Source organism: Protopterus annectens, chromosome 10.part0 (genome assembly GCF_019279795.1).
Source record: "Protopterus annectens isolate FY-2018-M chromosome 10.part0, PAN1.0, whole genome shotgun sequence".
NCBI lineage: Eukaryota > Metazoa > Chordata > Ceratodontiformes > Protopteridae > Protopterus > Protopterus annectens.
In genome coordinates this window covers 353,547,266-353,574,071 of record NC_056744.1, presented here as the reverse complement: position 1 = coordinate 353,574,071, position 26,806 = coordinate 353,547,266, and positions in this window count along the sequence as shown.

The window sequence follows — 26,806 nt, the reverse complement described above, 5'->3', positions numbered from 1 at the left end:
GTCCACTGATGTATTATGTTCTTCATCTGTAACTATGTTTGCAATTGTTAATTGATATGTTGATCAAATTGTTAATTGCTATGTAAATCTAATGTAACTACTGTCTGTATATTTTAATTGTGGATCTTTTCTCCCCGGGCCTCCATTGAAAAAGGACCTATGTCCAGTCGGACATTCCCGGTCAACAAATGTAAATAAATAAATAAATAACTTTCTATGATCCTATGATCCTGTGCACCCGCATGTAGATACACACGTGTGCGTATGCTCATAGACACGCAGATATAGACATGTACACAAACACACACACACACACACACACACACACACACACACACACACACACACACACACACACACACACACACACACACACACACACACACACACACACACACACACACACACACACACACACACACACACACACACACACACACACACACACACACACACACACACACACACACACACACCTATTAATTTAATAGTTGAAGCAAGGAGTACTCATCTGAAGATGCATAAAAGCTTTGTTGCTCTGAAGGGACTGAAAGTGTCCATTTTGAGATAGACGGCTATGAGTTGAAACTGTAAAGCAGTGCTGGACATCTAAATAAGCATTACAGTGCAGTCAAGTCATTTCTGAAGACATAACTGTCAATAATCTAACGTGTAGGCTCTAAGACTGAAAAAGAACATAATCACAGTTTAAAACAAGTGCCACTAAATGTTAATAGCAGTAATAAAACATACAAATACTATTCCCATTCCACAAACACAGACTTGTTATATACCATGTAAAATATATTGTCAACATGTACTTAGACAAATATGTTTCTTTTGTAGGGCATAATTTTATGATAGCTTACAATTATTGCAGTGAAAATTGTGCCTTGTTCTGCTTGTTTTTTCTTTTTTTTATACTGACTTACTTTAATAGGTTAAGCATTCTGATGCTACCAACAATAAGTTAAATTGTGGAGAGGTTTTCCTGTACCTCCCTGAAAAAGCCTCATGATAATTATCTGTACCCTGGATCAGTCTATAATTATTGTGGTCTATGGAAGGGCCTTCCTTGCATACTGGAATAATAGCAATTATTAATGCTCTAAGACTGTGCATTAGGCAGTATGCTAGGCTATTTATGATTAAACAATTTAGGTACCCCGAAATCTCATACAGTCACATAGGGCTAGTACTTTTGACCTTGCTGACAGCATACATAAGCATCTCAGATGTCATTTTGGGTTGGATAAAGCTGCAGGTGGTAAGACTTGATGTGGTTCTTCTTTATGGGCTGCAGTTTGTTTCAAATATGTATAAGTGCTATATTTATCTGTTCATTTACTTAAAGCTATCCAGCTGGGTTGACACTCATTTTCAGTGGAGGCACAGGGCATTGTTAAATGAGTTGCTTAAAGTCACACAACAGGGAAGGGGAAATAATCCAGTCCAGGATTACAGATTGATGCGTGTTAGCAGCTCACAGCCTTAAACACCATGTCCAAACATCCATTTTGAAAACATTAATCACATAAGAAATAACACCTAGTAATGCAATCTTTCTTTGCTCTGTAGCAGTACATGTGTATTCTGCTAGAAATGATGGAATATTTGCTAAAGATTAATATTTAATGTTCTAAGGACATTCTCTCACATTTCTGTCATGCCAGGTTATTTAACAGAAATGTTGCACATGTGTATGATGTGATAATGTCACTCCATTGATGGAAAAATATAAAGTACTGTTTTAAACACTGCTATATAACAATAACATTGGTGTCCCTATATTGTAACAATAAGCCTTAAATAGAATCAAAATGTATGAATGCATTTCAGGGATTCAGACTTTATCTTTAAATCAAGTAAATGGGACTCTTGGAGTAAAGTATCATGTGAGATAATAACTGATAAACTGAAAATGGCATAAAAGTACAGAGTCTGTAAAACATGCAGAAGTGCAAATATGTGTTAAAAAGACATTGGTTGTGACTCAGTGTTGCTAACTGTAAAACTGAGTGCAGAAAACCTCAAATATGTATGGACGTACACTGGGAGGATAACAGGTACACACACAGTATTTCCAGATGTAGCTCTCTGCATCAAGTGCAATTTCCCTTAAGAGCACACAGAGACTACAATCAGTCCAGGGCTGGTTTCACCCTCTTTCTCCAGATCCCCAATAACCCCCCCCCCCCCCCGGCACAACTATAGAGTTGAGATCTAGGTTTGATTCACAGACACACACACACACACACACACACACACACACACACACACACACACACACACACACCTGGGAAAAGCTGGCACAGGTTTACTAGCTATCCCCCCCTTTTGCCAAGAGTATAAGGTAGGTATCACTTCCACCAGCCAAGTCCTTATCAGCTACTTTTAAGGCCCTTAACAAAGGGTGTCCAATCTTACTGTGTAATATTAATATTAATACAAATGGTAGTTTGACCAATAGCAAGGCTATTAGGAGTGACCCACAGTGTCACCAAATAAATATGCAGGTATTTCAAAACTTAAATATCTCTAGACAGATCAGCCACAATGAAAGGTTTAAATATGTTTAATAAATAGTAAAATAACAAGAAAATAGTATATATTCACAGTGACATGAGAGTTCAAAACCACAGCAAATATTTAAAACAACATTGCAGGACTGTCTCAAATAAATTAAGAAAAATATCTAAACTAAGCTTTGCTATATTCCTGACTATATCCAAGAGAGCTACTATACCCTAGAAACTTACTTACAGAGCAAGGCAGATGTGGTGAATGGTTCTTGTCAGATCCAAGACAGAATACAGAATGCTATGCCTCACTAAGAGACTCATCAAATTAATATCTCAAATATTACTGCTGGGATAGCTTGCAGAATTACATCATTTCTTGTCATCTGACTCTATCCAAGGTGAAACCCCCACTGCTGGAATTTGGCAGTATTTAGCATCTACCTGGGAAAATACATAGATGTCAGATCTTTGACAGATGCTGGAAGTCATAAAACAATTATACTCCTTCACATTTCAAAACTAGCAATTAGTTCACTCTGAAGACAATACAGAAAACTTCTCAGCACAGACTCTATGTCTCTAGCTACATTGAAAACTGAAAGATACCATTTTTATTGCATAGCCATAAAGTAATTTAATTTCAGCGATTTTTTTGAAGCTAACCTCCTGTATTCCAGTTTCTACTGTTAAAATATATACATTTAAGTAGTTCCAATAGTGCATGTACATTTCTGTTCTATTCCAGTAGGGCACACTGTGGTTACATTTTAACTACAAACACTTTATAAAATACGTTTTTAATACACACTTCTGTACCAGCAGATTGATATACACATGACATACAGTTCTAATACATTTGTAACACAAGCATTGTATATAACTTGTGTTGATATTCACAAATGACATATAATTATTTACAAAATTCCAGATAGCTGTGCTGGTAGTATCCCCTTTTGTCACACTAGAGAGAGAGAGAGAGAGAGAGAGAGAGAAAGATGAACAGGAGAAAATGTCTGTCTACCAACAGAACAAGTAAACACATACAAAGAAACAAAAACCAGTCAGTTATAATAAAAATAATGTTTAGAGTTCATTTTGAAATACTTCAGAACTGCAGGGTTACTAATTCTTGATGTCAAGTGTTGATTTAAAGGATTTAACAAGTTTGTGAGCAAAATATCAAAACTTCAAGTACTTTCACACTTATGAATAGTGCCACTCGTTATGTCATATACAGTGTTGTTAGAAAGTTTTTGTATTTCAGTAAGCCTTTTCCATTAAGGCTAATTTGCCTAGGAGGGTTTCTTTTTTCCAAGAAAGTGCTGAAATCTCCTTTAATTAGAGAACTGATTTCTTCCAAAACATGGATTAGGAAGGAAACGAGATGTCCAGAAACCTTCTTGTGTCTGTATAAGGCATTATGATTGCACCTGTTATGGATTGCATATAGATCATAGGATCATAGGAAGGTACTATGCTATTAGCCCTGATTTCCTTACAAGCCTAGCCAAGATTTTAGCTTATGTTCCGACAAGTCAGCACCTGATGACCCTGTCCAGCAGAGACACAGGTGGAATCCCAGGGGTGTATTTTCTGTTCCCCATCTAGTTATCCAGGTTGAGCTTAAAAAGGGTTAATGAGATACTCTGCTTGATATGGAGAGGGAGTCTATTCCACAGAAGGTGGAGTCTGTTCGACAAAAATCTGTCCCACCAAGTCCTATTGATGTCACAGACCAGGTTGAGGTTGCACATGCAGGTTATTCGAGCGGAGCGTGACTTACCAATATGCAGCAGTCCCATCAAGATGAAGTCTGAGATTGCTTTGTATTCCAGACAGAGGACACCTCTGAGGAGTCTATATGAGACTGAGTAGAAGGATAGTGCTTTTAGCCTATCTGTGTAGGGTAGATTTTTGAGGCCCTGGATTCTCCTGGTGAGGAACCTCTGTGGTCTCTCCAGTTGCTGCATGTGCTTTGTGAGATACATGCCGAAAGGACCATTATACTCAATAATGGGTCTTATAAGGGAAGAATACAGGGATGTTATGACCTCCTTGTCCCTGGATGAGATACCCTTCCTAATGAGGGGGGGCCATGTAGAAAGCTTTCAGTACAACAGAGGCAATATGGTGGTCAAAAGTCAGTTTGCTATCAACCTGGGTGCCCAAGTCCCCTCACGAATGATTGTGTGCTTAGGACCTTGCTATTAATGTGATAATTTATGGGGATATCACTCTCCCCAAAGAGGATGATGATGCATTTTTTGGCATTCAGTTTGAGGCCATATTTCTGGCATCAGTCATTTGTTTAGGTGAGACACTCTTGGAGGATGTCCACATCACTAGTGGAGTTAATGACAATGTCCAACTTGCAGTCATCTGCTTACTTGTTCAGCCATAGCCCACTGGTTTTGGCTTGCACCTCAGAAAAGTATTTCCCAAACAACAGAGGCCCCAAGACCGAACCCTAGGGTACACCGCTTGTTTTGAGCCTACTGCTTGAGGTGGCTTTTCCTGTTTTGAATCTAGTAACACATAAATCTAGCCAATTCTGCAAGCCCCTGCTCTCTATACCGGTCAGTCTTTGCCAGACATGGTACAGGCAGCCCTCCTACTCTTACTAGCAGAGAAGATAATCCCCTACCAACACAAGATGGCTGCCAGAAACACAGAAGGCAAACACAAGATGGCTGCCAGAAATACAGAAGGCAAAAACAAACAGCTCTGGATGCAGCAAACCTATATCCAGACTATGCTACTTAATTTAAGGGTTAAGAATGCAGTAAAACTCACAGAAAAACAGAGATTACCCACTTACAGACAAAACAGAACTCACAGTATGAAAAAATACAGTTAAACAGTAATTAAACCCTCCACTATGCTCCCCCCTCTTCTCATCATTTCCTCTTGCATTCCTATCTAACCTCACCTCTTATCACTCTCAGCTTCACATACACCCTATTTCTCCCACCTCCGTACACTACTCCACTCACAACGAAAACCACTACTCCTATCCCATTTCTCCCACACTCTTCTAGAGTAATGTATTCACTATCCCCAAAATAAAATGACCTCCAAAGATCTCACCATATAACAAAACCAAACTAAAATTTCTCTCCCCCTTTCCCTTTAAATCACGTCCCCTCTATCCTCGCAACATCATTCAACTCTCTGGTGACATTCACCCAATGGCGGTCCATACTGTAACTCTCCTACTCCTACCAGTCCTACACAAACAGTCTTACAGAGTCCAAACCCAAGCCCAAGCACATCTCGTTTTACTCTCTCAACACCCACAGTATTCTTAACAAAATAATTGAATTCCATTCCTGGATAGCCCGATACTCCCCCAACATTACAGTTCTCTCAGAAACAGGACTCAAGCCCCATAACACTGACAATGAATTTCTCCTCCCCGGTTATAACATTCTACTCCTAGACAGATCTCATAAAAAGGGTAGAAGCATTGCCATTATGTACTCTGACCGCCTAACCTTATCCCCACTAACAAATCCTCCCCCTTCCTTTCACCCTGCTGAACTCATCATCACCAGTAGCAAACCTAACAATGACAAAACCCTCACTATAGCTGCCATTTACATACCTGGTGAGAACATACCTCTATTAGAACAGATTCTCCACTGGATGTCTGTCTGATAACATAGCTGATGAAACTATAATACTAGGGGATGTTAATATCAACTGGCTTCCCCTCTCCTCCAACTCTCTTACCACCAGCATAAACCTCTATTGTTACACACAACTCATCTCTTCTCCTACTTTTCTTCACAAACCAACTAATACCACTTCAATACTTGACTGGATTCTTATCTCCAAACCTAACTTCTATCACTGCCTTGTATTCATTACTGACTCCATTTGTGAGCACTCCCCCATACGTGTCCTAAGGTACTCTCCCCACCTCTCCAGACCTCATAAATTCAAAGAGTGCCACAAGCTAGCCAACTTTAACCATGACACATTTAACAATTCCCTCTCTACTATTAACGGGTCCTTCCTCACTTTCCTACCTCTTGATGAAGCTGTTCTCCAGTTCAACTCCATCTTTCTAAATACACTGGACTCCCTTGCCCCTGCCCGAACTGTTAGAGTCAAACCCTCTCTTCTCCCTGGCTCACCAACCCAAATTGGTGTCTTATTCTAAACAGAGACTCAGCCTGGAAATTCTGGACCAAGACAAAATCTCCCACACACTATGAAAAATATAGGGAACTCTGAAATCTAACCAAAAAATACATAAACACTAACAAAAAGAACTTCTTCCTTGCACCCCAATCTACAGAACCAAAAAACCCTAAAAAATTCTGGAATACTGTTAATCTAATTCTCCACCCTGGTAATCCCGCTACCCCAAACCCATGTCCCAGTCACTCATCCCTAGAAACCGCATCCATGTTCAATACCTACTTCATATATACTATCAGCAAACTAATGCAAAATTCCCACCCATCCCACCCAACACCTTTCACCTCCCCCCAACTCAACATAACCCATTCTCACTAAATCCCGTTCCAATCACTTACATTAAAAAACTTCTTCTTCTCAAACTTAAACTGTGCTACTCTTCAGCTGACAACCTTCCATCTCTTTTTCTAAAGCCTGCTGCTACCTCCATAGCATACCCAATCTCCATCCTCATTAATCCCTCAGTCAGTGAATCCGCTGTTCCCAGTCTCTGGAATAAATTCCACACCATACCCATCTAAAAGGTGGTAGTAATTCACTAGAGCTCTGACTACCGACCCATTGCCATACTCTCTCCCCTCTCCAAAATTCTCGAACACTGTGTTCACAAACAGATTACTGCTTACCTCACTCAAGAAAACCTAATCACCCCTACCCAACGTGGCTCCACTCCCACCACAGCACAACTACTGCACTTCTTTCCTTTACCAACTCCATCTCTCTAGCAAGAGACAATAATAAATTGGTGTCCTGCCTCTTCTTAGATCTCTCTAAGGCCTTAGACACCATCTCTCACACCATCCTACTCTTCAAACTCTCCCAACATAACCTATATCCTGCATCTATATCCTTGTTCAACAGCTTCCTCACAAACAGACAGCAATCTGTAAAATGGCTCTCTACCCTATTTCCCTTTCTCCCCATCAAAATGAGCATTTCTCCCAAGGTTCTATTTTAGGCCCCCTCCTTTTTAACATATTCACCAACCAGCTCTACACATCCTGCCCTCACTTGCCCTCATACAGTATGCAGACTATTCCACTATCATCTGAATTGCTGATAACCCCTCTGACCTGTTAACCCTGACCCAAACATCTTTTAACCTTACTGAAACTTGGCTTACTAACCACCAACTCATGCTTAACCCTAAAAAGACTAAACTTCTTCTCTTCCTACCAAAATTTCTCTACCATCTTAAACCCTCATTTATCATCTCTTCCCTAAATAACACTACTATACTATCCGATACCCACACTAAGCTCCTTGGAGCAATAATCAACTGCCAACTCAAATTTGACCTCCATGTACTCCATAGTATTAAGAAAACCTACCAAAAGCTTGGCCTTTTGTACAGAAACAAAAGATTACTCACACCTCACTCCCAGACCTCACCTGTCCAAGCCTACCTTCTTCCCAATCTCTTCTATGGCTTCCAAGTCCTAAACAACCTACAGACCTCACTACTCTCCAAACTTGAATCTACCTACGACAAAGTTGCAAGATTTGCTGCCAGTCTGCCTTCCAGATCACAGTGCTGTCAAGCTCCCCAGACACTCAGCTACTTAGATTTCCTAACCATCTCTTAGTTGCACAGCTACTTGTTATCCGTTGTATCCTGGAATAAGCCCTCTTCCTGCCCAGCATCTCCTCACTTGTCTCTTTCTATATGTTCCCTCACAAACCTAAGAAATCTCTTGAACAGAATCTTTACAGCTAATTTCTTGCTCTTCCATGGAAGAAACTTCCCATGACCATAAGAAATATTACCCACATTCATGAATTCAAGAAAACCCTCAAAATATACCTTAACAGCACCTGGACCTGCTATTGTAATCATCCTACCTGAACTCATCCTATACTCCCTCATTAACGCCAATATTTCCTTCATTCGTTGATTTTAAACACCAACTTATAAGTGACATTACACTATATTGTATCCCACTTGTGTCAACCCTTGGACTTGATCTGCCTAGTTCCAGTTTATCCTTACTTTTACTGTTATAAACATTTGCTTGTTCTTGTCTGATTCTACACTTCATTGTGACTCCTTTAGAACGCATTGCTAAGCGTACAGGGTAGTGATTTAAAAATTTGTCAGACTGCTTTATTGTATACTATACTTTATCCAACTTATTGTATAATGCTTATTCTTAGTTTTTACTGTGGAGCTTTTCTCCCCGGGCCTCTGCTCAGTCGGACATAAATAAATAATGAAATGCAGTTTAAACAGTAAATAATTGTAGTAAATAGCAATGAAATACAGTTAAACAGTAGTGAAGAACAGTCCATCAGTAAATTGCTTTAAAACAGTGCAAATGTGATAAATTAGCTATAAGGCACAGATAAAAATGATAGGCAAGTGCAAATGCAATAAAATAAGTGAAAATAAATGAGAAAGCACATAGATTGGTCTTGGAGCCTCAGGAATCTTGTAAATGTCCCAGAGATGATTCTGGTTTAAACAAGCCCCAATGATTTGTTTGGGTATAAGCTTAGCTAATAACCCAAGGTCAGAATGAAACTCTGCACCTTCTGTCATTGAGGTGAAGACCTTAACTATTATGCCAAACCCACCCCCTAGATATTGTTATATACATATTTTGGTAGCTTTTTGAGTGTTTTTCCAATATAAAAATGATTATGTTTCACAGCTGCCAACTCCAGTGCAGTCACTGTTGCTTGTAGGATTTTATAAACTTTACCAATAAAAGGATCCAAATGCAATGTAAATACAGCATGCTCTTGTACTTATATCTTAACATGAAAATAAAATATTGACCTGGGCTCCTGAGTTCAATTCCCAGAATTCAATCAGTCTTTACTATTAAAGGTCTGATATATTTGCCCATAAATCCCAATAATCACTGTTATGGTAGGAATATGTCTGAGGCTCTTTTTCACTTGAGGTCTTTATCGTGTCCCTTTTCTACTTTCACCTAAAGTTAGATCTCCTTTTGTTGACAAATAGGGATGCAGGTCCTGTTATCAAACGCACTGTATTGTTTTCCAGTTTTGACAAATCTCTTTATTACTGTTGTAGGAGATTAGGGAAGGGGATCACCATGGCTTTGTTGATCATCTTCGAAACTTGGTGCAAGGAACTCAGACTACTGTCTGACTTTGTGTTCAGTTTTTGGACAAGGAAAGGCTAGGGATATTTGAATTGCCCATGGGCTTCAGTATCTCTTCACATGAAAGGGATAATAGTTTCTTTCTGTAACTTCATCTTCTAAATGTTTTGCTTCTGAAGAAAGCTGTTATACACATTCACACGCACACACATGTGTATATATAGACACACACACACACACACACACATATATATGTATATATATATATATATATATATATATATACATATATATATATATATATATATATATATATGAGTTTATGTCATTAAATCATGCAGACACTTAGGTGAAATCATTTACCATGCATACAAATTGATGAAAGTAAAATATGTCAAATCATGAAAGGGCTGACATACCTTTAAAGCAAAAAAAGGGAAAATACTTTATTTGCCTAAGTAGCAGAAAGCAAACTTGTCAAAATAACGCATTTCAAGTAGAAGCACAAACTACAGAAAGAAATTCCTTGCAATAGCACATAAACATTGCAGATTACAGTTACTCCTATGAGCCCATGTAATCCTTTGTGGATTTCTTATCCGATGAAGGTAAGTCCTCTTCTGTGGTGATGGTAAGAATCGAACAGCAAGGTGAGTGAGTAGATCACCAGTCCAGTTCTGCTCATATGTAAGTACCACCAGAAATGTGCAAAGATCCACTGTTCATTTCTAAAGGAATGGTCAGAACTGGCTTTGCTACCCTTCTGTAAAATTTGAATCTGTGGCAGGCTATACTGCAGAAAACTGCATACTGGCCACAAAAACAGGATAAAGTGAGGAGAGAACCAGGATCTCTGTGCATGACAAGGATAGAAATGTTGTTAACCTGATGTAATGCCAGGGTTCCTCAAAATAATTAAGGTGCTGTTCTGCATCAGGAGAAGAGTCCAACTTAAGTTCCTGATAATAGCTGTCTACCTCTACATTTCTGTAAATATTAATGCTATCACTCTGTTCACATTATATTGAAATTAATTATTATTCCCATAATGAGACCTCAAACTAATGGACTGCAACTCTGTCTATATCTTTTATAAAGAACATATTCATAGATCTTCCAAGGCTACTATGTCACATGACCATTTTGACTTTGACAGTACCCTTTGTTAGGTAGCACCTTCTTTGTTCCAGATGACCATACCGGTCAGCCCCGGAGTAAATTTGTGAATACCCGTCTAGTGTATGTTTAAATTAATATATTCAATTAAATTTTGTAACACACAGAAGAAGTTTATTTGAGAGGTTTGGGAGGCCCTGGGATGTCCATCTACTGCAGTAGCCTTAGCTATATGGGTTATAATATCCTGCACAGGTTATAACAGACGGCCAGTTTCCTAATCTTAAAAACAACTTTCATGTGCCCAAGACATTGACAGCTCAAGAAGAGCTGTAGAAAATCAATCGTCTGGACACCGAGTCCTCCAGAGCTTTCTTGACACCGAAAAGTGCTTCTCTTATGGACTTTCAAGGATAGATAATTGGCTAGTCTCTCGCAATTGCTGAGCAGAGAAGTTCCATTCGGGGGAAAAACATTCTACATTTTATTTTATGGCCAAAACCTTACTTTTTTCTGTGAAATATCTGATTTTATTCTGGGAAATTTAGGTTTGTAGGACTTTCACATGACTTTTCAGTCAGTTTAAAATATGTGGTTCTACTTTTTATAAAAAGTACAGTTGAATTGTGTTTTTTGTGTAAAAAATACTTACTAAACTGTGTTTAGTGAGAGGGGTAAGTATATGTTGTGCTTTTCACGGTGTTTTATATTGAAAACACTAATTTTTATACATATCTGTTTTAGCAGCTGTTATTGGCAGTGTTACCCAGATTTCAGGCTTCAGTTTTGGCTTACCACATTACTGATTCCTTAATTTTTACTTCCTCCAACCACAGAAAAGATGAAAATCGTTTTACTGCTAAGCATTTAGTAATTTCAGTTCCTTCTTCTCCTCTGATAAGAATGGGAAATCCTTTAACAGATTTAAGGAAAAGTGTAAGCTACTACCACACTTACTTTTAGAATTCTTCAATTGTCAGGCTCAGGTGTTAGTTTTTCTTTGCATATGAGGGACATTACGGCTACTTTTCCCTCTTCTGGGGAAATATCTTCTATGAATACACTTATTGTTTTATGAGTGTCAAGTGACCAAACTCTCTCAAGTATGCTTACAATACAGCTCTTACCCTTCCAGAGGATTTTCATGGTTACATTCTCAAAGTTTAACTGATTATATTAAAGCTGAAATTTTGAATTCCCCTTTGGTTTGGGAGTTTGTTTTTGGACCACCTGCTGCTGAGGTCCTGAAACAGTGTGATGAGTGAGGGAAACACTCTTCTCTAGGTCTGTTTAAGGTTTCAGGTCTACCTCAGCACATTTTTATAAAAAAAAAAAAAAAAAACAAACACAAAAAAAAAATAAGCAGAGCAATCTTCTGGCAAGCAGATGTTCACAAACAATGGCCAGAAGGCCCCAAAAAGAAGGGGAGTGAATGCCTCCAGAAACAAAGACTGACCAACATTTATGAATGACTATTTGCAAATGGTAAACCCAGCACCCCCCCCCCCCCGGAAGATTTTAAATCTTACCCAAAATCTGTCTCTCCAGTTTTCTCTTTAGCAACAGACAATCTCAAACAAATGGATTATGAGAGTGATCCATCAGGGATGCAGATGGCAGTGCAAGTCTTTCCCTCTTTTTCAGGGGATTCCTCTTCATCCACTAGATCAAACATCTTTTTTTCCCCTCCTGTTGTTCAGCATCTGCTGTCTCGGGCTAATAGAAGCTGTTCCACTTTCTCTGACAGGCAAAAGTTTTAATTCAAGAATGCTTCTGTTAACAAAGAAAGAAGCCTCATGAGGCCTAGCCTTGGATTTTTCATTTCTCAGTCAGTTTTGTGAAAGTCCAAACATTCACCATGCTATCCCATCACAACCTGTTAAAACTCATTTTCCCTTAAAAAAAAATAACTGTAGATTTAAAATATGTTTATCATCATATTCCCGCAGTGCTACATGTCAAGCATTTCTAATGTTTAAGGTTTTCTGTGCCTGGATTATGCTTTCAGTTCTCTGCACTACCCATTGGGTTATCCACTGCACCATGAATATTCATAAAGTGTCTATTTCCAGTGTTAACCTATTGCAGACTGCCACATTTTTCTTTATTTGGAGGCATTGCTTTTATGTGTCAGGAGTCTCTCACTTGGTTAAGTGATCTCCTTCACAGACTGGGGTTTTAGGAGAAGATTCAAAAGTCTTGTTTGATTCCTTCTCACAAGATTGTTTTCCTGAGGTGTCTCCTAGATACCTCTCTCCAAAGAGCTTTTCCCCTAGAGAAAAAAAGTAGATTTATATCTAGATCGATATACCTGAGTTTTTTGTCTTAGCTGTGTGGAAGACGTGATCCTCATGATTCCTTTAACCAAAATCCACACAAGAAAGATTCAGTGGTAATTAAAATATATATGGTCCCAACATTAATATCTCCAGACATTCCAGATTCCAGTTTGGGATTTGTGAAAAATGAACTGCTTTGGTGGAGAATTTCGATACTATGGGAGTAAAGGTGCAGGGTCTTTGTTAAAAAAACAAGCAGACAGACCAAAACACATAAACATAAAAGAGATGTTGGCACTCATAAATGCACTTCATTCTCTTAATTTTATGGTCCCCATGGTCTTTACAAGTGATTATAGACAACACCATCTGATGGCTCTGAATTTTGCCCTTTGTGCAGATTAGCCATAGCAGCCTGAGATATATAGCAATTCAGCACACTCTCACTCTAAAGACATCTCGACATCTTACATCCTGTCATAGCAAAACTTTGTGACAGACAAGCTGAACAGGACCAGGAAACATCCTCATAAATGGAAGTTAAATCAGGAGATCTTGCAGGAATTGATCCATCTGTGAGAAACACCTCAGGTAGATATCTTCACCTCCATTCACAACAAGAAACTGACAAAATTCTGAAAACAAATGAATTTTAATTTCCTTGGGCATGAATGCTCTTGTACGTTTTTCTATCATTTTCACTGATATCCAGGGTCATTCTGAAGATACTAAAAGAGACTACAAAAAGGACTTTGGTGACTCCCATCTTTCCCAGGCAAGAATGGTTCTCCCTTCTTGGGGATTTACCACAAGCTTTCTTATAGACTGGACCTACACAAACAAGATAGGGGTTCTTTGATACATCCCAACTTGAAAAAACTTCAAGTGACTACCTGGATGATTGAGTTTTAAGATCTTACAAACACATATTTTCTGAGGATGTGCAACAGGTATTAAATGATGAAAAGACAGCTGCCATTAGAGAATAATATATTGCTAAATGCAACAGATTTTCTAGCTGGTTTCAAGATAAGAACCAGAATCCTTTTCAGCTTAGTGTTTCTCTCATTTTATAATATTTATGTGAGTTAATATCCTCTGGTCTTTCTTACTCCTCTGTCAAGGTTAATTTGTTAGCCATTTATCATGTCTGCCCATGGCTCTTCCCTTTTCAATGCATTCCTGTGTTAAAATGTTTTTGGAAGGGGTTGTGCATTCTCGTCCACCTAGCTAACAGGTGGTGCCTCCTTGCGATCTTAACTTTGTTTCTGAAAAATTATTTCTTGCTCTGTTTGAACCAGCTCATCAGGCCGATTTGAGGTTCATAACATGGAAAACAATTTTGCTGATTTCTCTGACTTCTGCAAGAAGAGTGTCTGAGTTGCAAGCTCTCATGGTGGGTCAGCCTTATATCATTTTCCACAAAGATAAGGCTTCCTTGAGAACTAATCCTTCATCAATGCCTAAAGTGGTATCTGAGCTGAGCTTGAGCCAAATTATTCATGTTGTTCTCTTTTTTTCCAGAGCCTAAACAATGGAGCAGAAAGGATTATTCATACTCTAGATGTCCATAGCCATCTCAGATATTATCTTAACAGAACTTCGGAAACTCTGATCATTTAATCATTTCTTAAAGCTAAGAAAAAAGGATAACCTATATCAATGAAGACTATTTACAGATGGTTGTTACATGCTATTTCCTTTTCTCATACCTGCTATAAAAAAATCAATTCCAGGCAGGGTTAATGTACATTCTACTAGGGCCTTGGCTTCAGCAGTGACTTTTTAGAAAGAGGCACGCTCTAGAACAATTCTAGAGATGGCAGCTTGGTCCTCTGTACATACCTTTGTAAAACACTACAAGCTAGATTCCTTTTCCAGGTTTAAAGCAGGATCTGTTAAGATCTGTTAAGCTCCTGGAACTTCACCTTTCCTCCTGTCAGTCTTAGTTATGGTATTCTACCCATATAGCTTAGGCTACTGCAGCACAGATCAATCTGGCGAACATAGTACAGCTGTGTGAGTAAATTTACAATAACAGCAGATGTTTGAATGATCTCTGCTGCAGTAGCTGCTCCTGCAGTCCCCTTATTTTTCATACTTTTTGTTGCCAGGGTGTGGGCATTGAATTTTATTTACCTCCCATTGTTCTCTTTCAGGGCTCTAACCTTCCTCTTTCAGTTGGCACTAAAGCACTGAAGGGTTTGGAGCCCAGACAATTGATTTTCTACAGCTCTGTTCGAGTTGTGAATGTTTTAGGCATGTGAAAGGTGCCCTTAAGCTCTGAAGCTGGCTGGCCATTATATCACTGGCAGGCTATAACCCATGTAGCTAAGGTTACTGCAACAGTTATAAACCTGCCCCCTCCATCATGTTTTACTGATCCACTGGTGAAGATTTAGGTCATTGGTTCCTGTGGTGGTGGAGATACTGGACTTGAGGAAAAACAGGAGGTCCAGGATAATTGGGTGTTTAATGGTGAGGTAAATGAGACAAGTTTCCCCCTCAAAAGTCTATAAAATACAAAATAAAAGGAGAGAACATCTGTCCCATCATGGCAGCTCAGGAACTTCCTGCTTGCTGATGCATCAAACCATGACATATTGTTAAGAGTGAATGGTAGTTGAAATCTGAGGAAGGATGTCCTGTATGGCCTACAATGTGAGTAGGGCCACTGTCAGTTTCAGGACACAGATGCATAAGGAGGTCTCTTGATGTTGGCAAGTCCTGTTGACCATCTGTCCCAAACAATAGCCCCCAATCCCAGAACAGAGGCATCCACTGTAACTGTGACTGAAGTGGAGGAGTGAAGACTGGCCAAGCCTGAACAAGACTGACATGATATAACCTTCACTGAAAGTGTTGCTGGTATACCCTGGATATTTTATTTAGCCACTATTTGTTTACTGAGCAGGTTCAAGATAAGGTCTGAATGCTGATTCCGCTGAACCTTTAATGACCTATGAAGAATCTGAATATGGTATTTATCATGAGATCTGAGATATATCATTAAAGAATCAGACACAGTATGCAAGAGGTGTACTTACACAATGACACTGAAGGCTAAACTCTCACGTACAACTGCACATCAGGTTGTCTAAACCACGCACACACAGCACCCACCTCACATATGACACAACACATACACAGACTAACATATGCTGTGGCACTTAAAGCAATCTTCCTAAACTCCTAAACAAAACAACAAAGATCACTTAGACCATCCCTTGTCAAGGCTACACTTCAGCAAGCCCAAAGGCACTCAGAAAAAAACATACCTGTACCACAGATACTATCACTCTCAGTGGACCCCCCCCCCAACACTAAGGCCCTAAGTCAAGGAGGACTCATGTCACAGGGGACTCCTTTGTATGATATACTAATGACATCTTACAAGGCTGAAGAAGGAAAAGATAAGCGCTAGTTATTTATTTGGTGCCAGGATTGGCCAAATCATGCAGGCGCTCCAGTCATTACACCACAGGTACCAGTATGATTCCATCATAGGCCAGGTAGGTGTAAATGACCTGAGCTGCACCTCCCGGGACTGTATGAAGAGAGACATTATGGAGTGTCTCAGGCTAGTATGAACTTGGCATTGAACACCATATAACCATCACTGAGGATGATCCAGAATATGAAGAAAAAATTTGCAAAAAATGATAAATTTCAGCAACTGTTGTTTTTCTGGTGTCACTTTAAAGGGCTCCAGTTGTTGTCAGCTTAGGAGGATATGGTTAATAGACAACATTGCTTTGCCAAGGATGGTCTGCACTTTTCCCCTCTAGGCTTTCAACAACTGACTAAAACTTTACCCACGTCTATAGTGACTTTTTCTAGGCAATGCCAAATTGACAAACCTATCAACATAGCAAAATCAACTTAACGGAACCTCAGTTTGCTGCTATTCAATGCCAGGAGCATAAATAAAAAAAATATACTCTTTCCAAACCCTCCTCACATGTGAGAATATAGACATCTGTGCAGTTACATAGACATGGTTTAAACAGGCAGAGAGTACCCCAGCAGTACAAGGTTTCAGTACCTTCAACACTTTTAGACCAGTGGTTGGACAGACAACGGCTAAAGGAGGAGGTGTTTCAGTATCCATCAATAACAAGCAGACCACTAGGGTGGTCATACAGGATGATGTGCTGGAGTTCCTCCATATGCAGATCACCAGAGGCAAAATCCCATACCATATCCTAGCCAGCAATAAGTCACCTTCCATGTCCCAAGAAGCTCACAGTGCATACTTGGACCTACATGTGACACTTACCATCCAAAATAACACCCTACTCACGGGAGACTTTAATTTCCCCTCTATAGATTGGGAATCCTACACAGCCTCAGATCTACATGCACAGGGATTTCTGGACTTTGTAAATGCAAACTACCCTTGACAAAATTGTGAATACACCCACTAGAGGCTCCGACATACTGGACCTCCTACTCACAAATATGGGAAAATGCTGTACCTCCCCAATGTCTCATCCTCCCTGGAAAGGTCTGACTATAAAGCCATCTCCTTCAAAATCAGCTCTGTAATTCCATTAAAACTAGTAACAGTTAGGAACTATTCCAAGGCAAATTACCTTGTATTAAGTGATGGTTTGTCAAAATTCAGTGCCCCTCCAAACCCCGAGAACACAGCAGCCTACGCTGAATTGGTCTCAGAAACTCCGTCCAACCATATCAGTGGCTGCATAGAAGCTGCTGTACCTACCAGAATTAAGTTCAGGGCTAGTTGCAGAAATAAACCACCCTGGTGGCATCCCAAATTAAACAGAATATGCAACAAAAGGGAAAAAGCAGAACAAGAACGAGGAAGGTGATTCTCATAAAGATAAACACTCTCTCGTCAAACTAAATAGGCCCTTAAGAGGGATAATTAGCTCAAGCAAAGCCAGCGTTTAGTGTAAGAAGCCCCCCCGGTGAAATATAACCATGAGGCCTTCTATAACTATGTCAGAATCCTCAAAGGCAGCACACTGCAAAGTACTGAACTGATGGTTAATGGTGTCACTTGTCTCATGTATTCAAAGAGACGCTAAAACGTTGTGATGGTTTCAAGAAATTTATTGTACATAAACACATCAGAAATTGTAACTGGAACATGTACTTCGAATTACATAAGCTAACTGACTCACTTATTACTTCAAACACACTTGCATGTGCATCTCCATTCATACCTGCATTCACTCTGACTGACTGCACAAAATGTCACTGGTCTTGCACATGCTCAGTAACTTATATGCATGTGCTATCTAGCTACAGTGGCTGACTAGGTACAATATACTCAGTGATCTACATCCTCCCTTTTTAATTTGTTTGACTTGCAATAGGAGAACAAAATATTTTGCATGCTAGATATCACATCAACATTTAACAACAAATCTGAACTCAGGTCCAAGTCGCTCTGTGTTTTGGATTGGGTCTGGAAATTCTGCCAGATCTGGTCACATACAAACTTTGACTGGGTTTAGCAACAGGGACAGTCTCTGGGGATTCTTTCTCAACTGGAACTTCAAGGGTTACATCAGGATTACTTAAAGAAAGTGCACTGTCCACTGGAATTCGAACAAGTGTAGAGTCACTTTGAGAGATAGAGTAGTCAGCACAGGCAATCTGCTGCGTCACTGGTTCGGAGGCTGCTAATATATGTGTTCAATTCCTTCTGAAATCCATTCCTTCATATTGTGTGATTTAAGATCTCAGTTCTTCACAAAGATTTTTGACAATACCCACTTGATCTTATCCTTTAGATGTTTGCATTCTCACAGTCTCACCTTGTCTTAATGGTCTAAGAGACTTACTGGAATTAATAAATAAAAATAAGTGGTCAATGTGCCCAAACTCACACTGGTAAACTCAAAAGACAGGCACAGCAGATCAACAAGAGATTTTAGAGCATACAATATTTATATACATTTCTACTATGTATTTCTGCCGGTAAGGTTTTTGTTTCACCACTAGATGGTGACATTGTTTCTTTATTTTGTTAAGAAATCTGTAATTTGTTTGCTGAAGCCCCATTCAGTTTATAGTTAAGGTTGGGTACTGCCACATCCTTGGGTTTACTTTTTCAGCTTAGCTTTATGTTGTACACTATCAACATTCACGCTAGTAGATACTGTATGCATGCTTTTCTCATTTGTAAGCATATTCGTGTGCTTTTCTGTAAGCTGAAGCATTTGACAAATCTCTATAGCTTTGCTCAATGTTAATTCACTATCACGAAGTAAAATCTTTCTCTCTGCATAATTATAAACACCACACACAAGCCTGTCTTTTATCAATTCATCTCGTAAATCATCAAATATGCACATTTTAGCTTTGTTTCTGTCAGTAATATATGCTACTATAGTTTCACCAGGCTTTTGATTTCTTGTATAAAATATGTGCCTTTCCACTGTAATATTCATTTGGGGGTTACACATTCTCTAAATCTATGTTTTAAGCACTCAGAGTCTTCCGCGTTTCAGCCTATATTACAATATGGAGGTTTTCCCTCTTCTCTGTATATACAGCAGGTGCATACACAAATGAACGTTCTCTCTCAATGGCTTCTGAGCCAGCTAAATTAAGAAGTATAAATGTTCTTATACATACGTCTTTATCAGAAAATGCAGCCTGAATGAAAATATCATATTCTTGCTCAAACACTTTTCAATTCTCTGCAATATTGTTATCAAACACCAGCAGTCCAGGTCTGCGAAATCCCTCTGCCATAATAACAAAATTTGTTTAAATATAAGCATAAGCCAGTCACTTGTAATTATGCCCAAAACATAACAATCTCTTTGAAATGGCTTTACTTTAACACTGCGCACATTCCAGAAATTTTGGATACCTCAAAAAGTTTTAGTTAATACAAAAAAATAGTACATTTATTTACATTAGTTTACAGGGAAATTCTGACTGGACACAGGTCCTTTTTCAGGTGATGCCCGGGGAGAAAAACTCCAAATCATGTACATGATAAATAGAGATACAAAGTTGCAGCAATAGTAAACAACATTACATGTTGTTGGCTTTAATACAATAACAAGATATTGATTAGCAACAGTATATACAGTAAATGTTGCAAGTTAAGATAGTTTCTTGTCGTTTATGATATTAGTAACATAGTTGTCAGACAAGATGTTAAAGTATGTAAAGACAACTAGCTATTTCTGACTGTGGTTAATAGTGGTGGTAGTATAGTTGGGTTAAGAGTCTAGGTAAGAGGGGGAAGGTAAGGGTGGGGGTGTTAGTCTAGATTAGAACAAGGACAAAGCCGGTGATGAAAACCAGGCTCTCTTACCACGGAACAATGGGAGGCAGCTTAAATGTTCAATAGACAGCCCAATATCACGAAAACAAAATCGGGTAAAACAGCTTCAATTTTCCAATATGAACTTCACCGTAGACCAGGATAAATTCAGCAAAGAACCTGAAGCCAGTGCAAATTTAAGTGGAATTTGAGCATAGTCTTGAAAAGGCTGCTGGAAGGTAGAGTAGTTATATAGGGTGGAAGATTGTTCCAAAGTTTAGATACGGTACATGAAAATATGGCTTCTCCTGCTGAGTTTTTGGGTTTGATAACAGTGAGTTGATTTTTGTTGCTTGATCTTAGGGGTACATTTTCATGTAAATCAATTTGTGGTACAATGGTAAACGCTCTGCTCTTTTGCCCAATCCCCAACTTAACTTTGCGAGCGACAGCTGTTTTTTTTGCCTGACTGCTGCAGATCTAGGTTAACAATAGTTAAACAGTAGTTAACGCTCTGCTCTCTGCCAAATTACCAAGTTTATTTCATGAGCGATGGTTGTTTTAGCCTGAGTGCTGTGTATCAGAGGTACAGTGGTAAACACTCTGCTCTCTGGCCAATTACCAACTAATTTTTCATGAGTAACATTTGTTTTAGCCTGAGTGCTGTTTGTTTGTGGAACAGTGGTAAACTATCTGCTCTCTTCCCAACTACCAACTAAATATCACAAGCGGTACATGTTTTAGCCTGAATGCCATATATCTATGTAAAACAATAGTGGTTCAGTAGAAAATGCTCACTCTTTAGCGCTGTTTGTTCCTGAGTGCTATTTCTGCATGTATCCAATCCCGTCCCCATTTTTATTATCTTAAATTATTAATGATAACTGCTTTAGCCTATTTTGCCATACATTTATGCAAGCCAAAGTGGAAAACGCTCACTCTTTGGTGCTGCGTGTATCAGGGGGCTATAGCTGAGTGAATTAAATGCTCTCCGCTCTTCTTCCTAGATATACATATTAGTGATAGCTGTGTTCAGCCTGTATGCTGTAAATGTATGTAAAGCTGACTGAAATGCATCATACATGCTAATTGTTTGAAGTCTCTTTAATGTAACATAGTTGCTGTTAATGTTATGTGCTTTTTCTGCCTATTTAGTAGTATGACATTGCTGTTTATGTGCTTTTCTTGCCTATGTAGTAGTATTACATTGCTGTTTCTGTTGCCAGTTTTATCTCTATGCAGTGTTTCCTCTTTTTGCATACTTGCAAAGCACAACCTCTTACAACTTAATCCTGCATTTCTCAACTAGTTGCTGTTTGTGACCCTATGATAGTAATTGCTTTATATCACTTCTCTTCTAGTAAATCATCCCTGGTCTATCCTGTCTTGAGGTACCTTGGATTCCAGACTGTTGAAAAGATCCTAAAGCAAATCCTTATTTTCCAGTATTGTACTGGTCCCCCGAACTGAAGCTGTAATTAATTGTCCAAAGAAACCAAGTGTATGTACCTTTTATAAAGTAGTCTGCATACCCAATAGCAATATTGTAATCCTACATGTGCATGCTATCAGCCTACTGCTTAGCCCACTCAACCTGCTCTCCCCAGTCCATCACTCCCCCCTTAGGAGCCCTAGCCCTCCTCTGTATTAAACTGATCCACCCACTAGATGGTAGCACTCACCTACTTATAAATACTTCATTGTAAACTAAATAGCTACTAGATATTGACTTTCCTACATTGCTCTACTGCCCTTCCCCAACCTTTGTACTACGTAACTGTACAGCTCATACAAGTTATCTTGATACTCTCTGTCTTACTTTGCTCTGTTGCTCTTCCCTTATCTCTGTAACCTCCCTCCTTCCCCTCTGTCTCTCATAGCATTACTGTACCTTACCTCTGAGCCTTTACTGACTTGTGCTGCTATCCACCTTACTGACTGTGTCCTTGCTGACTTGCTCATCCATCTCCTTGGCTCTTCACGCTCTGTTCGCCCTGTGGGCTCACTCCGCTCCCCTACCCTACCCCCAATTCCCACACACCCCTAGTAGTCCTAGCTTTATACTTCCCTTGCCACACCCCTACCTATCAAATACTCCAACCAATCTAGACTACCTAGCCACTCCCCTCCTTAGTTTTACCTATCTCCTTTCCCACTTTCTCATACACCCTTACCCTGAGTACTTTTCCCAATTTCCTTTCCCCCTAAAATATTTCCTCCAAAGCCTCTTCATTTCCTTCTTTATATACAGTTCCCCTATTCCTGCCCAACCATCTTTTTCTTATAATACAAGCTACCTTTTTGTACTTCCACAGTGAATCTTAGCAACATGCCCACAAAAAATAAAGCTCCCCAAACTAAGTTTATACTTATAGCCATACTTATACCAGCCCTCATTTCTGCCTATCTCCTCACCTTCTTTGAAAAAGTGAATTATGTTCACTACAACAACTCTCCTAAACAAACAGCATGTCTAAATTCCAGCCTTACTCATACTCATATAAATATTACATCTACTCCATGCTACCTGCTAGCCAAATACCATCGCCTCACACATATGAAAGTCTTTAACTCCTCCATAAGGAAACCAAAGAATCTAACTAGTTACTTTTACAACCCTACTTCAAGACTAAAAGCTCTCACATTAAAAGATGGTGATATCCACCCCAACTCAGGCCCAACCAATGTTAGTACAGTCACAGCTCACAACACCACTTCTTCTACCCTAACCAACTTAACCAGTCTCCCAAACTCCTTACTAATAGGTCATCTTAATATCTGCAGTGTCAACAACAAAGTTGCCCATCTCCATGCTCTTCTAGATACTCATTCCTTTGATATCCTCTGTCTTACAGAAACTTGGTTAAAGCCAGGAACTAAGGACAATGAGATAACACCTCCAGGCTATAATATGCTGAGATTTGACCGTGCAAAATGTAGGGGTGGAGGAGTAGCCATTCTATATAGGACTAGTTTACAAATCTCCACAATGCCCTTTATCCCCACCATTAGACATTAAGGCAGAAATCCTTATCTCTAGACTTAAACTAAACACTAGCAAATCCCTAAACATCATCTGTACCTACCTTCCTCCAGGTAATAATAACACTACTATAGAGAATATTCTAAGCTGGATTTCCACTACCTATCCACAAGAAACAATAATATTAGGGGACTTTAATACTGACTGAAAGTGTATCAACACTGACAACCCTTCCTTACATATTAACCTACATGGCTTTAACCAAACAACCACCTCCACTACTAGAATTAACAAACCAAATAAAAAAGAGAGTATCTTAGATTGGATTCTTACAAACAGACCACAAACTTATAAAGTTGGAACCTTACCTGATGACGTGAGTAATCATACTTTGACTTACATTGCAAGACAAAAGAATGACATTTCTAACTCCCCCACATTCAGGATTTTAAGGTCAAATAAGCATTTTAACCCTTTATCTTTCCAAAATGAACTTGACGCCTGTGACTGGAACCCTCTAAAAACTCTCCCTCTTGAAGAGGCTGTTAAATATTTCAGCTCTAAATTCCTAACAATCCTAGATGAGCATGCACCCAAACGAACTATTAAAATGAAGTCCAAGACTGCCCCTTGGCTGTCAAAAGATACTAGACAAAAGATATTACTAAGGAACAAATCTTGGTCTAAACGGAGAGCTACTAAATCCATCTCTGATAATCAAACCTTTAGACAACTAAGAAATATCACAAAAAGAGCTATTCTCACTCATAAAAAAAACTACAATTGTAAACTACAGCAATCTCACCATAATAATCCTCAAAAGTTCTGGTCAAGCTTAAATAGACTACTTAATCCAGGTCACTCTAGCACACCATCCCCACTAGGAACTGATGATAATACCCCCCAGAAAATTGTCAATGCCTTTAACATCTTTTTTTACAGACACTATACAATCCTTAGCCCATCAACTATCCATAAACAGCACTATTCTCCCTATCCCTTTACCTGAAACTCTACCTACCTTCCAACTTCAACCCATCTCTACTACCTACATCCAACAAATCATCCAAAAACTTAAGTCTTGCACCCCTCTGCAGACCAGTTACAGTCAGAATATCTGCAAAGAACTGCTAAATCAGTAGCCTACCCTATATCTATCCTTATAAATAGAACCATCAACGAAGGAAACATCCCAGACATTTGGAAAATCTCCCATATAATCCCTTTACATAAAGGTGGTAACTGTAATGATTATTCCAATTACAGGCCTATAGCTCTCTTATCACCCCTAGCTAAGGTTATGGAAAATGCATTCATCACCAGCTAATAGACCACTTAACCCAACACAATATCTTAGCAAACTGCCAATATGGCTTCAGGCCCTATCACAGCACCACTACATCTCTCCTTTCTTTCACTGACTCCATCAACTGTAACCGTAATAACAATGCCTTTCCTCAGCACTTTTTATTGATTTATCTAAAGCTTTTGATATGGTTAACCACTCCTTGCTTATAAAGAGCCTTGAATCCCTCTCTCTAGACAATAAGGCTATCCTCTGGTTTAAATCCTACCTTAATAATAGGCAACAAGCAGTTCTCTGGGAGAATGAGTTATCCTCCCACTTACCCATCTCCCTTGGAGTCCCTCAGGGCTCCATTCTAGGTCCTCTCCTTTTCTCCTTGTTCATCAATGACCTCCATGCTGTAATCCCTCAAGCAACCACTATACAATATGCAGATGATTCCACGCTCATATGTACTGCCAATACTTCATCTGAACTTCAAACCCTAACCCAGAAAGTCTTTAGCACTGTAGAAGCTTGGTTCTTGAAACACTGCCTCCTGCTGAATGCTAAAAAGACCAAGCTCTTGCTCTTCTCACCTAACACTATTGATTTCTCAATAAAATCCACTAATAGCACCCTTATATCCCCAGACTCCTCCACCAAACTGCTATAGGCATCACAATTGATAACAATCTCACCTTTGATAACCATATTAACAATACCATTAAAACAGTAAACAGGAAAATAGGCTCCTTATACAGAATAAAACCTTTCTTAACCCCAACATCTATTGTTAAAATTGCTCACTCCCATTTAATCTCATCTCTTCTGTATGCTTCACCCATATACACTAACCTAAAAAAAACTAATCTTGTCAAACTAGCCAACCCCTATAACAATATAGCCAGATTTGCCACTGGGAGCCATTATAGAACTCACCATTGTCTGAACCTACAGCAACTTGAATGGTTAGAACTAAAAAACATTTTGATACTTTCACAACTTACCATAGTTCATAAAATATTTTACCAACCAAACAATACCCTTATACTTTCCAACCTTATTACCCCTTATAGAAATCTCAATTCCTTACGATCTTCCACGAAACTTCTTGCTAATACAAGCAAGTCTAATAACCTAGCAGGTGACTCCTTATTCAACAATACCGCTGGAAAAAACTTGAATATACACTGCCACAAGAGTTAACTATACGTCCCTCGCTGCCGCTCTTTAAACAAAGACTCAAGAAACACCTTAGGACACATTGGTTATGCCCCTGTTCCAACCCTGATTAATCCTCTGATTTCCTCTATTTTACCACTATACTGTATACTTTTCTATAGCCCTTTTAAGTAGTGAATATCTCAAGTAATTTTTCACAAGTCTTGTCATGAATGTTCTGTCTCAATTCTTCTGTATATTTTGTTCTGTCTCAATCCTTCTGTATATATTTCTTTCTCAAATAACACTCTCTAAAGGACCTTTTCTATTTTCTGTATAATCATTGGAAACAAATCTTTTCTTTCCTCAAGAATTAGCTGATACTTAGCATGATAACATAATTTCCTTGTATTATGTGTGATATGATCAGGGAAAAAAATATTGTTTCCTATGATATTGTGATGTCCTTACTGTATCTCTGTGTTCAAATATGGAGCTTATCTCCTCAGGCCTCCACTGAAAATGGATATACAATCCAGCTGGACTAGCCCGGTTAACAAATGTAAAATAAATAAATAAAATAAGTATAGTGGAGTGAGAGGGTTGGAGAAGGGTTTGAAGGGAAGGGATGTTAAGGGGGTGGTTAATACGTTTATGAGCGAGAGTGAGTTGATTAAAGTGAAGCAGTTGTGGAATTGCAAAGAAATGTGGTTGTTTTAGCTTTTTTGTACATTGTAAATACTTTAGAAATTATTTTGAACACTTCTGTAATTATTTTGAATACTTTTATCATAATCTTACTATTTTGAACATTTTGTTTATCTTGGTAATTATTTAGAATACTTTGCCACTTATTCAGTGACTGAAAAAAATCATTTAAACAAGTTAAGTACCTTTGAATAACCACTTACCTGTTTATGAGTTC